The following is a 16,178-nucleotide window of genomic DNA, read 5'->3' on the forward strand; positions in this document are numbered from 1 at the left end:
TTTTTTCCTTAATCTGATAGTTCTGAAATTTGGCCACAATATTCCTTGGAGGTTTTATTTTAGGATCTTTTTCAGAAGGTGTTTGATGAATTCTTTCACTGTCTATTTTACCTTCTGATTCTATTATCTCTGGAAAGTTCTCTTTGATGATTTCTTGTAAAATAGTATATAGGCTCTTTTTTTCATCATAATTTTCAGAAAGTCCAATAATTCTCAGATTATCTCTCCTAGATCTATTTTCCAGGTCTGTCATTTTTCCAAGTAGATATTTCATGATTTTTTACAATTTATCATTTTTTTGGTTTTATTTGACTGATTCTTGCTGTCTCAATGAATCATTAGTTTCTATTTGTTCAGTTCTGATTTTTAATGAATTGTTTTCTTCATTACCTTTTTTTTATTTCTTTCTGTATATGTCCAATTGAGTTTTTATATGAATTGTTTTGCTCTATGGAATTTTTTTTCCATTTCACTATTTTTTTTTTTAGTGAATTATTTTCTTTTTCCAATTCACAGATCCTACTTTCTTGTGAGTTCTTTATCTTTTCCAATTCACAAATTTTACTTTTCAGAGATTTTTTTTTTTACTTTTTCCAATTCACAAATTCTGTTTCTCTGCAGTCCCTGGGAATTTTTTACCTTTTCCAATTCATATTTCAAAGCTTCTCTTTCCTTTCCCCATTTTTCTTCTAACTCTCTTTTGAGACTTTTAATGGTCTCTTTTATGAGAGCATTATGTAAAAGGAAACAGGTAACATTCCCCTTTGGGGTATTGTCTGGTGACTGTTTCCTATTAGTCTATTTGGGCGGGGTTACAGACCTGTACTTTTTCTGTATAGAAGCTATTGATAGTCCTTTTAATGTTTTTCCTCATTTTTTAAAGCCTTTAGGGTATGCCTTCAGGAAAAGGGGGTTACCAACTTCCTCTGCAGAGCAGGGAGAGATGTAACCTAGTTTCAGACTATGGGGTGTGGGAATGCTCTGAGTGAAAGTTTCCCCTTTCCCCAACTGGAGATGATTTAACATGGATGGAGCAATGGAAGGAGCTCTACAGGCCAGTGGAGCTGTGTGGTTTAGCAACTGCCCTAAGTCTAGTGACTAAGTGGCGAAAGTGTCACTGCCCCTGGCCAGAGCCTCTTATGGGGCTGTGGGTTTTAGCAGTTGACCAGCGAATATCCCAGCTGGACTGCAAGTCTATGCCCGGAAGTCTCTGCCCGGAAGCATATCACCCTATGGAAGTTCTATTGTCCCAGGCTGAGCCCCACACTGTGCATATTAGAGGCTGCCCCAGGCTGCACCCCCCTGCCTTTTGCAACTGCCCCAAGGAAAAGCCCCATACTGCATGTTGGGGCTATGAGCTTGTGCTGTGATGTGTGCTCCGGTTTGGGGCTCTACTCGGTCTGCCTCTAGTTCTCTCCCTACCTGTGCTGATCTTCTCCCCCACCCCGAGGACAAACCTTTTCTGGTGAGATTCCAGATAATCTTTGACTGGTGAGTTGTACTTCTAATCTTTATGAGTTGTAGTACTCAAGCACTATTTTTGAGGCTGACTATAATATTGATAGTGAGGGTAAGAGAGGAGCTTAGAAAGTCGTGTGTGCCTTTTTTGCCATCTTGGCTCAGCCTCTATTTTAATGCATTTAAATACATTATTCTGAAATAAGGATACATAGACTTGAGCTCCACCCACCATAAAAATGATTAAGAATCCATGCTCTAAAGTAATACTGTGAAAACACTCCCAAAACTAAATCTGTTTTAAAATAATAGTAGTCCATATTGCCATACGACTTTAGTGGTACATATATTCTCATCTATATTTGTGTATATATTATATATACGTTTGTATGTATATATAATGTAAATACACACACATAAATACACAAACAAGTATGAGTGTATATATGTGTGTGTGCATTTATGTATGGGAAGTTGAGTAATCTCTCTGGATACATATATAAAATAAATACAAGTATACAAAATTTAGAGGTATCCATTAATCTAAAAGAATACTTATTCTGTGTGATGTAATTGATAAATCCAAAGAAGAAAAATTCCCTGTCCTTAAGGAGAAAAGTTCATTCTCTTGAATGTGTCTATAGGACATAAAATGAAGTGGAGCATTCAATGTTCCCTGCCTATTAATAGAATAACTATCATTTTTAATTTGCTATAAGAAAAGATAAGCTATTCTCCAACTGATAAATGGTCAAAGGATACGAACAGACAATTTTCAAATGATGAAATTGAAAATGAAACTCATATGAAAGTGTTCCAAATCACTATTGATCAGAGAAATGCAAATTAAGACAACTCTGAAATACCACTACACACCTGTCAGATTGGCTAAGATGACAGGAAAAAAATAATGATGAATGTTGGAGGGGATGCGGGAAAACTAGGACACTGATTCATTGTTGGTGGAGTTGTGAACGAATCCAAGCATTCTGGAGAGCAATCTGGAATTATGCCCCAAAAGTTATCAAACTGTGCATACCCTTTGATCCAGCAGTGTTACTACTGGGCTTATACCCCGAAGAGATACTAAAGAAGGGAAAGGAACCTGTATGTGCCAAAATGTTTGTGGCAGTCCTGCTTGTAGTGGCTAGAAACTGGAAAATGAATGGATGCCCATCAATTGGAGAATGGTTGGGTAAATTGTGGTATATGAATATTATGGAATATTATTGTTCTGTAAGAAATGACCAGCAGGATGAATACAGAGAGGCTTGGAGAGACTTCCATGAACTGATGCTGAGTGAAATAAGCAAAACCACGTCATTATATACTTCAACAATGATACTGTATGAGGATGTATTCTGATGGAAGTGGATTTCTTTGATAAAGAGATCTAACTCAGTTTCAATTGATCAATGATGGACAGAAGTAGCTATATCCAAAGAAAAAACACTAGAAAATGAAAGTAAACTGTTTGCATTTTTGTTTTTCTTCCCAGGTTACTTTTACCTTCTGAATCCAATTCTCCCTGTGCAACAAGAGAACTGTTCAGTTCTGCAGACATATTCTGTATCTAGGATATACTATGGCATATTTAACATGTATAGCTCTGCTTGCCATCTCAGGGAAGGGGTGGAGGGAAGGAGAGGAAAAATCAGAACAAAAGTGAGTGCAAGGGATAATGTTGTAAAAAATTACCCTGGCATGGCTTCTGTCAATAAAAAATTTATTTAAAAAAATAAAATAAAATAAAATTACACTTAAAAAAAAAGAGATAGGCTAGGTGCTATTTATGATGATTGACACGGAGCCAATGATAATGATTTGGAGAAAAATTATAAGCATGTATTTTCAATAGCAAGAATTAGGCCTACTTGCATTCTATTTTTAAAAATTAATATTATGTCATATAGTCATATTCATGGAACACTAATTTACGAGCAACTGAAATTTGGAATCACTCAAAAGAAAATGAAGAGATAAAGTTGAATATAAGCAGACCACAAGTTGTTTCAGAAAACGAATCATAAAAGAGAACTAGTATGAAGAATGTTATCAAAAACATGTCTTACTAGAAAAAAAAAAAAAGGAATTGGCCAGTTGGTAGAATTTAGGGACAAAAAACCCACCATTTAATTCTATTGACTGGTTACTTAAAGAGAATATCCACATGAAAGAGAACATCATTCTATTTAAATATCAATTTGTAGCCATATTACATATGTTCTACTATGTTAAAACATTTTGAGAGATGCTGGAAAACAATACATTGCCTGAAAAACATAGCACAATGAGATCTTGTTTATAATTTATCTCTTTTTCTTTCTTGTAAGCAGGTAGGTGGTTAAGTAGATAAAGTATGGAACTATGAGGTAGGAAGACCTGAGTCTGAATGTTGCCTCAGACACTTATTAGCTATGTGATTCTTAAGTATGTCACATCATTTTTCTGTTCCTAAGTTCCCCTTTTCTATAAAAGAGGTCTACAAATAACATTCTACCTCATTGAATTTTTGTGAGGATTAAATAACTTAAAATACCTAAAAGCAAACATGTATACTCTGAAAAGCATTATATTATAAATTCTATGTACTATTTCTGTACACATAATTTTTCTTACTCCTTTACCCCACCAATCTTTTTTTGATTTTAGTGCTCTAGAGAAGTCTAAATTAAAAATAAACACTTTATCAATGTAATTCATCAGTTGTTCTGCAGTTTTAGTTTGAGAGAGTTTCCTGGGGAGTACTAAAATGTTATGTAATTTGCTTACAATCATACAGCTGATAAAGTCGGAGATAGTAATCAAATGCAGGTTTTCCTGAGGTCAGCTCTCTATCCAGTGCACCAAGATACCTCAAATTGATCTGGGAAATATGCCAAAACCATATTACAGGAGATAAACAAAATAAATAAAAGATTTGCATTGGAGGTGAATTAAAAGAGAGTGATCAAAATCCTGTCAGTTATTGAGCCAAGTTGGGAGGTTTCCATACACTCCTTAAATTCTTAGGAAATTTGTGATATTGTATTTCAGTCACTTCTGAAGTTAGTAATTGCTACTTGATGGCAGAACTCAACAGTTCAGCTCTTTTTCTCCTTCTGCTTCCCTATCTGCAGTGAAAATGATACACATTTGAATATTTTAATTATGGAGAAAGTTTTTTAGAGGTACAAAAATCAAAGCAAAGCACAAGAAATTATTTAATTGGTCAAGTATACTGGGCTTTTCTCAATGCTTATTCTACTTACAATTGGTTGTTTTCCTTCATTCTTGAAGAAGACCAAAATGGCATCACACTATGTTAGAGTCAAATTAGTGTGTATGTGGCTGATTAAACCAATAAGAGCTTGGAATGCAGTGTCACAGGCAGATACATATAGCCAGTATGAACATTTGGGATGCCTTCTGGGGGAATGGGCTAAAAAGAGAACAATATCTGTATATCTAGATGGATACATCTTCTAAAATTATAAAGAAATAAAAGGATTAGGCAATAGAATACAGAAAAAATATAAAAGTATGTATAGATAAATGGAAATGGAAAAAGGTATAGAGAATAATTGTGAATGAAATAAAGAGAGAAGGAAAGATTAGGGAGCAGAGGATATGGGAAGGGTCCTGGAGTGCAGAGAAGTGGTAGGTTAAGTAAATAGCAAGGTAAAACAGTTTGTAGAAGTGAGACAGAGGAACCAATAGGGATATAGGAAATGAGACACAAAAACTTAACAATAATCAGGTGTAGAATTGATTAGAAAAAAGAAAGCAAAAAAAAATAAACATTAATCTCAGACAATGTTAAAGTAAAACAGATTTAATCAAAAGAGAAAGATAGTAAAGCTATACTATATGTCAGCCACATTTATCAATATTATTTTAAACTATTTAAAATAACTGGAGAGTTTTATAAGTTGGAATATTACTGTGGTATAAGAAACAATGAGTTGGTGGATTTAAAAAAAAATATGAAGACTAGAACTCATGAAGGATGATGTTTTTCACTTTCAGAGAGAAGACAAAGAAACCTAGTATAGTCATACATAAGTTATATGAATGTATATGCATGCATATTTGTGCATATATACATATATATGTATTATAGGTTCATATGTATATGCATACACAGACACACATATCTATCTAATATTTGCAGTTAACTATAGTTTTCTTAGGAAAGGGGAGGGAGAAGAGGAAAGGAAGGGAAATTGAAGTAAAGAGTCCACAGCAGAAAACCTACAAGGAAGCAAAGAAAAATTGGCCAACAATGAGCATAATGTTCAGTATTTATTACATAGGCTTTCTTTAATTGGAAATTTATTATTTTATATTTTGAATCCCCTCATGTTCTCATGTGAATGACATTTTTTCTTTTTTTATTTCATATTTATATTTTATTTTTAAGAAAGGAATTTAGTTTTCTAATCAAATTAAAAATCAAATTAATCAAAATCATTTTCCTTTTCACCTAAGGCATAGTGTCTTTATGTCTTATCTCCATGCTCTCCTACTTGGTGATCTTATTAGTTCCCATGTGTTTAATGAGATTATTTATACAAATGATTTCAAGATTTATAGAGAAATGAAGGAAACAAACATGCAATGTTAAACATTTAAAACATCTCATTTGATCCTCAAACCAACTCCCAAAAGGAAGGTTAATCTTCATTTTACAATTTAGGAAATTAAATTAGACAGATGTGATTTGCCATGTCACACAACTAGTAAGTTAGTAAGTGTCTTTAGTCAATTTTGAACTCTGGCATTTTAAACTGTAGAACTAGATAAGTCTATCTACTATCCCACTTAAGTGTTTCTAATTTATTTATCCATAACCTCTTCCTTGAACTCCAGAACCATATTACCAATGACCTTTTGGACATTTTGAGCTAGAAACTTCATATTCATCTCAATAAGTCCAAAACAGAACTCAGAACCTTTCCTTCCAAATCATCTCCTTTTCTTAACTTCCCTATTACTCTTAGTGAGTAAATTATCTTTCTCTTCAACTGGGCATGCAAAACTTGTCATTGATTCTTCATTCCCACTTACCCAAGAATTTTAATATATTTTCAAAGCTTTTTTTTTTCTGTTTCTACCTATACCATATCTCATTGCTTTCACACCACGTAGCTGCCATTCATCACTTTTTGCTCTACTACAATAGTCATATCTGTATTTTTAAAATACTGTCTTGAGCTTGAGTATGGTCATGTCTCACTCCCTCTCAGCAATAAACTCTATATATTTCCTATCAGATACAAAAGTATTCATGATAAAAGTATGTGTCTTATGAACCAAAAACCTTCTTGTCTTATCTATCCAATTTTTTTTTTATTATTTTACTTATATAAATTCTATACAGTCACAGTTGGCTACTTGCCAATTACTTTCCATCTAATCTTTTTATACCTTTGCATTCAAATCAGGAGTATGGAAATATGTATTCTATTCATTTCCATCTCTTAATTACCCTGTCTTCTTTCAAGACTCAGCTCAAATCTCACAACCTACTGGTAACCTTCCAGTTTCCCAAATTCTGAGATACCTTTTTAAGTATATTATGTACAACTTGTGTGTACTCAGTTAATTACATATTGTTTCTGTCATTTAAATGTGACTTCCTTCAAGAGATGATGCCACCGTTTTTTGTTTTGTCTTGTTTTGTTTGTTTGTTTGTACCTGGCAGTGTATCTTCCACATTTTACACAATGCCCAGAATATATTAAATCCTTAATATAAGATTTCTGAGTAAGTGAGAAAGTTATATTAACTAACATTCTGGTGGTTAGAAATCTAACTATTTCTTTGCCTTTAGATTGATGCTTGACCTTGAGAAAACTTTTTTAATGATTAGTTCTGAGATTTATTTTTTATTTTTTGTTTTTGTTTAGGTTGTTGTTTATTTGATTGTTCAAATGTAAGATGAGAGAGTTGGATTAGATGAGCTCAAATATTACTTTTATCCCCTATGCTCTGTTCCATTCCATATACATATAGTTTTCTAACTGGTTAAACATTTTATTGCAATTTTTTTTTTTTTTTTTTTTTTTTACAATTCATTAAATGAGAAACTGAAAGTCCTTTTTTTTTCTTTTTAAAAATTCTTTGAAAAGGAATACATTGTAAAGAGATTTTACTTTCTTAAAATCTGAGTTATAATTAGTAGCTCTATGTTAAAGTCTTTATCACTTACTACTTAAGAAACTTTCATAAAGCCACTCCTTTAAGTCTCTGTTTTATCTAAAATGAAAGAATTGGATGAGATGATCCCTAAAGTTCATTTAAACTTCAGCATTCTATTCTTGTATCCCAGTGGGACTGCCTAGAAACCACATTAAATGGATGGTACAAGTAAACAAATATACAAAATAACATTTTTCTGAAGATCCTTTAAAAATGAAATCACATCACATGTAAAAGTTATGGGACATATGTTAAGCTATATCTAATGAAATCATGTTTAATGGAAGAAATGACAGAAGTTATGATAAAAGAAAAAACAGATAATTTTCATAAAACAAAATGTATCTGTATGGACAAGTCAGTGCTCGTAGGACAAGAAGGACACATATATAATTGCATCAGTTATCTTTGATAAAGCTCTGAAATATAAGAAATATATAGGAAATTAGTACAAATGTATAAGGACATGACATTCTTCCATAGAAAGGTGATGAAAGAATTTTAATCTAAACTTCTCTTAAAAAAACTACAAAATATTATCTACCATATAAATTAATATTCCAAATCATAATAATGGTGCTATATTGATACTATACCTCAAAAAATTTTTGAGTTTCACTTTATGCCTTAATTGGCAAAGATTAGAGAAAATTATAATGGCCAAGTTTAAAGATGATCTAGAAAGATACATGAACTAATATTCTATTACTGAGAATAGAAATAAATTGATCCAACAAGTGGAAAACATTTTGGAATTATATGGAACAAGTTACTTATTCATTCATATTAGTTAACACAGAGAAGCAAAATATTTGACAAATATCCATAATAGGACTTTTTTTTGAGGCAGAAAAAAAAAAGGAAAATAAATATGTTTCTTATTTGTAAGAAAATGTCTGAGTTAATTATAGAGCAGTAAATGAATCAGATATTGTTTATTGAAAAAGCAGTTTCATGAATGTAAATCTCAAACTTTGTAGTATACAGAAGATTATCAAGATAGTAAGGTATTCTTCATTACTGTATTGACTTAATAACAAACAAACAAAAATGTATACACTAAATAGGATTCCATAAACCTGAAAAAATATTAATTCTTCTTGGAAAAAAAGCCAATATGTTTCCAGAAAATAAATTCCACAACTAACTTTATTCAGATTATGTTCAAAATTAACTTAATTTTTGCATTTAAGCAATCTGAAATTTCTCAATCCAGATTCCTATTTAAAAAAATGAATTGGGACCACAGAAAAATAAAAGCAAAACAGTGTCTAGAATCCCAATATCTTTATTTGCCAAAATAAAGGGAAAAGAGAAAAGAGGATAATGAGTGACATTTAGGCACAAAGTGTTACTGCATGAATGGTACATTTTCTCCTTCTTAAGGACAAGTAATAATGAGGTTCTGGGTCGTGTGTCCAAATGATGAGGTTTGGCACAGAGCAAGGAGTTGTGGGAACCCCTTTGGTCAGCACAGAGGTCCTTCATAAAGCCATTTACAAACCCGAAAAGCTAGACTGGCAAAAAGAAGTTTATTATTGGTATTGAGAAGTCAGCCTTTGCTAGAAAGACTGAATTCCTTGGTAGCAAGGTCCTGACAGAGGGATATAAAATTTCTAGAAGAGAAATCCCGACAGAGAGATAAAAAAGGTCTTGTAAGGGAAATAAGTGAGAAAGAGATAAAGGAGTAACACTGAAAGAGAATATCATTTTAGTGGGCAGAGGGTTGCAGCTTATGCCAAGGTGAGAGAGAAAGGTTCCTTGGCATGACATGTTAGCTCCTCTGCAAAAAGATGGGTTGAAGGAAACTTGTTTTATGAGCAGCTGCTCTCTAGTCCCATCTCTAGCTGAGAAAGGAGATAATTATCAGGGGACTTGCCAGTGTCATATTCTATTGCCCTTTCTGATTTGAGAAGAAGATTATGTGTATTGGAGATGGGTCTTGTGGGGAAAAGCTCTAACAATCACACAATTTGTAATTAATCTTTAAATAATAACTTATGCTCTGTCTAATGACAAGCAAGAGAACATACTTCTAGAGAAATTTAATTGCACTAATATTGACATTTTCACTATAATGAAACCAGATTAAGAAGAAGAAGTTGAAGACAGAAGAGGGAAAATACTCTCATATGTCCTCTATAAAGATGGTGATCTTTGATAGAAAAAAACAGCAGGGAGTGGCACTTTTGAGAGAAAATCAGAATTTTACAGCCTAAGCTGCTTTCAGAGGCTAGCAGGAGGAAGCACTAATTATATTGACCTTTTCATCTTAATTGGCTCTTTTGTTTTTTAAGTGGACCTTTTTTACAACCCCACCTCAGTAGGAGGTTTCTGACTAAATTCTTAGCCAAATTCTTTGTATTGACAAAACAATCATAACTCCAAGTTACTGTATCCAATTCAAAAACCTAGATTTGATGCCAGCCACCTTGGTCCCACTCCCCCATATCCCATTCCACCCCTGTTATATTAATCTTATAAAAGAACCTACCTATGTATCACTATTTCAGTACTTCTTTTTAGGGTTAGTCCACTTGCTAAGCATCATAAATGCTGACTCCTTAAATCTTTTTATGATTATATGGAGTTCATGGTTTATTAGCAATACTTCTAAATGGTGTCTTCTTCCTTAAAGTCATCTTTCTCCCAGTTAATTGTTAGTTCTCTTAGGGAACTCACCTTTTCCATTGTCAATTGGTAAAAGCCTCTTTCCTTGATAAAAACATTTATGGATTTTGCATAACAACAAAATCATTTTCTCTTGATTTAGAAAATGTCTAAATCCACCAAGTCTTTTGAAAAAACAGGGACTCCAGCCTGAGGCTCCAATATACATTTTAGGGGAAAAAAAACCGCTCTCCCCAATATTTGGTAGCTGACCCTACCAGAGAGGCATGAAACCACTTTTATATCTTCTCCACAAAAAAATCTAAAAAACAGAAAAACAAAACAAAACAATAACACAACTTTAACAGGGTCATAGAGCATCAGAAAACTGAAAAATGACTGAACAACAAAAACACTTATAAGAGAATTCGAAGTAAGGGTAAATAATGGCTAAGCAGAACCCAAAGTAAAGGCATGGGCCTGAAGCCTATTTTCTAGGTGTCTGTCAAGACAATAGTATATATGATGTAGAAGGTAAAGGGGCAAGGAAAGTGGTAAAGTCTGGAAAACCTTGAGATGCACAGGTAGGAAAAAATCTTTCACTGGAAGAATTTGTGTGGGACAGTGACCCTTAAATAAATTAAAAATCAGAGACTCTCAAGGAAAAAATATAAATAAAAAAAGCAAAAAGGGACCTCTCATGAGAAAGGACAGCTTCTAACAGACATAACATAACAGCAAAGGAGGGCAAAGCACAAACTGCAAAACACAAGATTTATAGAGCAGAAGCTCTCTCCCCTCCCACAACATTTTCTCTCATTGTTTAGGGGAGTCTAGGATTATATTCTAAATGGGGAAATCTATCCCAGAAACAAAATAATAATAGTAAATAACAACTCTTAACTTAAATTTTTCTAGATTACTGCTATAGAAGCAGATATTCTTAGATGAGAGAATTCTGTTACCTTAATTCCCAGTCATCATTGCCTTTAAAAGAAGTACTTAAATGCATATTTAGAGGTGGGGAGAAATAGGAGGGCAAATTTTCATCTAAAACAATTGAACACCTGCAATTTTTTAGCTATAGCTCAATTTTATATTATAAAGTATCAAATCATAATTCAAATTCCCATGAAAGGTCTTCATTCAGTTTATTCCATTAAGTCCCTCCTTTTTATTTATTAATCTTTGAACATCTCTTACATGACTCTTGATACATTTTCTCAACCATCTTGTTTCAGTCCCCAGTTCCTCTAGATCTGATTTGTCCTTTTTCTCTACTGATGTCTATCCTCATCAAGAACCAACGAACTTGCTTTCAGTTTGATTCCTTGGTCCCACTCCCTAAATGTCCAAGCATGCTAGACCTTCCCTTCTAGGTTTCCTCTATGGAAATCCCAGTCATGTCCCTGAAGTTAAGTTTTCCCTCTAAAATCTAGTTGTGGGCTATACAAATTGCATCCCTCTAAGAAAACTTAAGTACACTAAAGTACTCTTCTCTAAAGCTCACAAAAGATATTTCAGCTTAAATCAATAATCAATGAAATAACAAGTCCCATAGATGAATTATTTTTACATTTATATAAGGTCCAAAAAGGACCTTATTTTATGCAAATTAAGAGAACTCTGAGATATTGTTACAGACTGCTCATATTGTCTAAAATGACAGGAAAAGATAATGATGACTGTTTTAGGGGATGTGGGAAAACTGGGACAATAATCCATTATTGGTAGAGCTGTGAATAGATCCAACATTTCTGGATAGCAATTTGGAAGTATGCACAAAGGGCTATCAAACAGGGCATACATTTTGATCCAACAATGTCTCTATTGGGCTTATATCCCAAAGAGATCTTAAAAGAGGGATAGTGACCCACATGTGCAAAAATGTTTGTGGCAGCCCTTTTTGTAGTGGCTAGAAACTGGAAACTGAGTGCATGCCCATCAATTGGAGCATGGCTGAATAAATTATGGCATATAAATGCTATGGAATATTATTGTTCCATAAGAAATGATTAGCAGGATGATTTCAGAGAGGCCTGGAGATATTTGCAAGAACTTATATTAAGTTAATTGATTAGAACCAGGAGACCATGGTATATTTCAACAGCAATATTATACGATGACCAATTCTGATAGATATGGCTTTTTCCAACAGTGAGGTAATTTAGGCCAATTCCAAAGGTCTTGTGATAAGAAGAGCCATCTACACCCAGAGAGAGAAATGTGGGGATGGAGTTTGGATCACAACATAGTATTATCACTTTTTTGTTGTTGTTTACTTGCATATTTTTCTTTCTCATTTTTTCCCCTTTTGATCTGATTTTTCTTTTGCAGAATGGTAATTGTGGAAATATTTATGGAAGAATTACAGATGTTTAACATAATGAATTACTTGCCATCTAGAGATGGAATGTGGGGAAGGAAGGAAGAAAAAATAATTTGAATACAAGATTTTTCAAGGGTGAACATAGATAAGAATATATGCATATGTTTTAAAAATTAAAAAAAAATTATAAAAAATACATAAATATAAGATACCATAAAATATAATGTATTATTTGGTGTCCAGGGGAAGGGGTGAGGGAAATGGAGGGGAAAAAATTTTGGAACACAAGGTTTTGCAAGATGAATGTTGAAAATTATCTATGCATATGTTTTGAAAATAAAAAGCTTCAACAAAAAAGGATCTTACTTGATACAGACATACATCTAGCAACAGATGACCAGGAGAAATATCCACTTACCTACTTATTGAGGATATAATGACCACATATTTTCAGATAGGAAACTTTAAGATCTTACATATTTAAATTGTGCTCATAGAAATTACTGATTACTTTCCCTGATTACACAAATTTACCATAAAATGAAAAAGCAGGATTATAATCAATAACTGGGCCTTCAGGCCTCTACCTGTGAGCAAATACATGACAGGATAAAGCATCCTCAGTTAATTGTATGCAATAAAATTCCACTTTACAGTCAGATATGGCATAATCAGGTGTGTTCTTATTCAAAGAAACCTCACTAGGAAACTGAGTAGGGAAGGATCCCACCTTGAGTGGAGGCCAAGGTTATATTCCCAACTCTTGCCCAGATATTAATCACCACTTATAGCAATTCAGGATTACATTCCTCTGACTAATTTGTGGCATTTACCTCTCAGATGGTGGATTATTGGCTTGATGATCCATCAGATAATTGTATCTGAATTCACAACTCCAAATAATATCTGATACAGTAAGATATTATATATCAAATAGCAAGAGATTTTATATCAAATAGCAAGTCTCATTAATCAAAACTTTAGGGTAATTTAACTCAGGGATCACATATATTAAATAAGTATTGACTATAATCTTATATTGACAACAATAAAAGATTTGTCCTAGAAAGTTCACAGTTTATCTTCATATCTAAGTAGATGGGTTTTACATTCAATATTATACAAATCATTTTACTTTAAGATGCTCAGTAACCAATGTATATCAAAAAAGTTCAGGTATGGGGTGGAACCAAGATGGTGGAGGAGGCACACATGACTTTCTAAGTTCCTCTCATCCCCTCACAATCAACTATTAAATTCATCCTCAAAAATAGCGCTTGATTGCTGAAATTCATGAAGATTAGAAGTATACAACTTACCAGCAGAAGATATTCTGGAAGAACGCCAGAAAAGGTTTGTCCTGCGGGGTCAGGAACAGACTAGCCACAGGCAGCGAGAGGCTAGCATCCTGAGCAGACCAGGGGTGGGGGTGATCTCTGAGGCTAGAGAAGTTATAGAGATGACTCTGCTATAGGCTAACTGCTCTGCCTTGATTACAAAGCAATAAACCAGCAGAGAAATTAAAGCCTAAAACAGAGGGTACTCTAAAAAATTCCAGAACCAAACAAGATCTGGCTATAACCACTCAAAAATGGAAGTGACTCAGGCAGATTTGTAACACAGTCCTGCAGCCACATCCTGCAGTTTGGGGCTTTTGTGGGGGCAGTTAATCTGCATAGCAGGAGGGCACAGCCCAGGGCAGCCTCGAATCCTCACAGTGGGAGGCTCAGCCTGGGGCAATTCGGTCCCTGCAGGGCTCTTTACTGCTCAGTCCCTAATACCCACAGCTCCAGGTCAGGATTTAGCTTAGGGTAGTGAAACTTTCACTGTTCAGTGTCTAGCCCAAGGGCAGTCATTAACCCTTACAGCAGGGTTCTTTGCAGGACACTTTCCCAGCTCGATCTGGCCCTGCAGGCCTGAGTTACTTCCAGGTGGGAAACTCTTTCCCAGAGCACTCCCGTACTTCACTGCTCTTTGTAGCTGGTTGGTGGGACAGCTACCCATCCATACATCTATCATTGCTCTGAAGAGGAAGCTGGTAACCTCCTGGTCCTGAAGGGAGACCCTACAGGCTTTAAAAAATGAATAAAAAAGTCAAAAGGATGATCAAAAGCTTCTATACAGGAAGAGAGCAGCTTTTCAATCCTGAGGAGACTAATAGCAGTCAGTCTCCAGACAAGTGTTGGTCCCCAACACAAAAGGCACTCCTAGAAAAGACTATCAAAAACCTTAAAAGAGAATTAGAAGAAAAATGGGGAAAGGAAAGAGAAGCTATGCAAGAGAGCAACAACTTCCTGAAATGTGAATTGAAAAAGGTAAAACACTCCCAAGAAGTGCAGGGACACAGAATTTGTGAATTGGAAAAAGAAAATAACTCCGTAAAAAAAAAAAATAGTGAAATGGAAAAAAAAAATCCATAGAATAAAACAACTCATTTTAAAAACTCAATTGGACATATACAAAAAGAAGTAAAAAAAGCTACTGAAGAAAATAACTGAATAAAAACCAGAACTGAACAAATAGAAATGATGATTCCCAGAGACATCAAGAATCAGTCAAGCAAAACCAAAAAGATGAAAGATTGGAAAAAAATGTCAAATATTTATTTGGAAAAACAATAGACCTGGAAAATAGATCTAGGAGAGGTAACCTGAGGAAATTTTTGGTGAAAAAAAGAACCTAGATACTATTTTACAGGAAATCATCAAAGAGAACTGCCCAGAAGCAATAGAAGAGGGAGGTAAAATAGGCATTGAAAGAATTCATTGAACACCTTCTGAAAAAGACCCTAAAATAAAAATTCCAAGGAATATTATGGCCAAATTTCAGAGTTTTCAGACTAAAGAAAAAAATATTACAAGCAGTCAAGAAAAAACAATTCAAATACTGAGGTGCCACAATAAAGGTCACTCAAGATCTGGCTGCCTAAACATTAAAGGATAGGAGGGCCTGGAATCTGATATTTTGAAAGGCAAAAGAACTTGGATTTCAGCCAAGAATAAACTACCCACCTAAGCTGAGCATTTTTTTCCCATCTTCCATGGGAAGGACCATAGGACTCAAGAGAAGTAGGAAAAGGTAAAAGGAAGCCTTGAGAATTGTATTTCTGTTGTGTGTATACATAAAAACCACCTGTATAATTGGATTTTACTGATACAACATAAAAAAAAAGGAAGTAGAGATGGAAAGGGGATAGTGTCAGAAAAAGGGAAAAGGGGAGATAAAAAGAGGGAAACTACATCCCATGATGAGGCAAAGGAAACCTATCATATCTGAGGGAACTTAGAGAGGGGGAAGAAGATTGTGTGAATCTTACTGTCATCAGAGTTAGATCAAAGAGAAAATAATTGATATATTTGTGTTACAGAGAATCTTCTCTCACCTCATTAAAAAGTGGGAGAGGAAAAAAGAAAAGCAAAAAGAGTAATAAGGGAAGGGTACAAGAAAGGGGAAGGGATTCAAAGAGAGGAGGGAGGGATGATGCAAGTGGGACTCTAAGTTTAATACTAGGGAAGGGGGAAGGGGGCAAGAAAAAGAAAAGTATAATCTGGGGACATTAGGATGGCAGGAAATACAGAATTAATAATTTTAACCATAG

This window comes from Antechinus flavipes, chromosome 3, assembly GCF_016432865.1.
Source record: "Antechinus flavipes isolate AdamAnt ecotype Samford, QLD, Australia chromosome 3, AdamAnt_v2, whole genome shotgun sequence".
Classification (NCBI taxonomy): domain Eukaryota; kingdom Metazoa; phylum Chordata; class Mammalia; order Dasyuromorphia; family Dasyuridae; genus Antechinus; species Antechinus flavipes.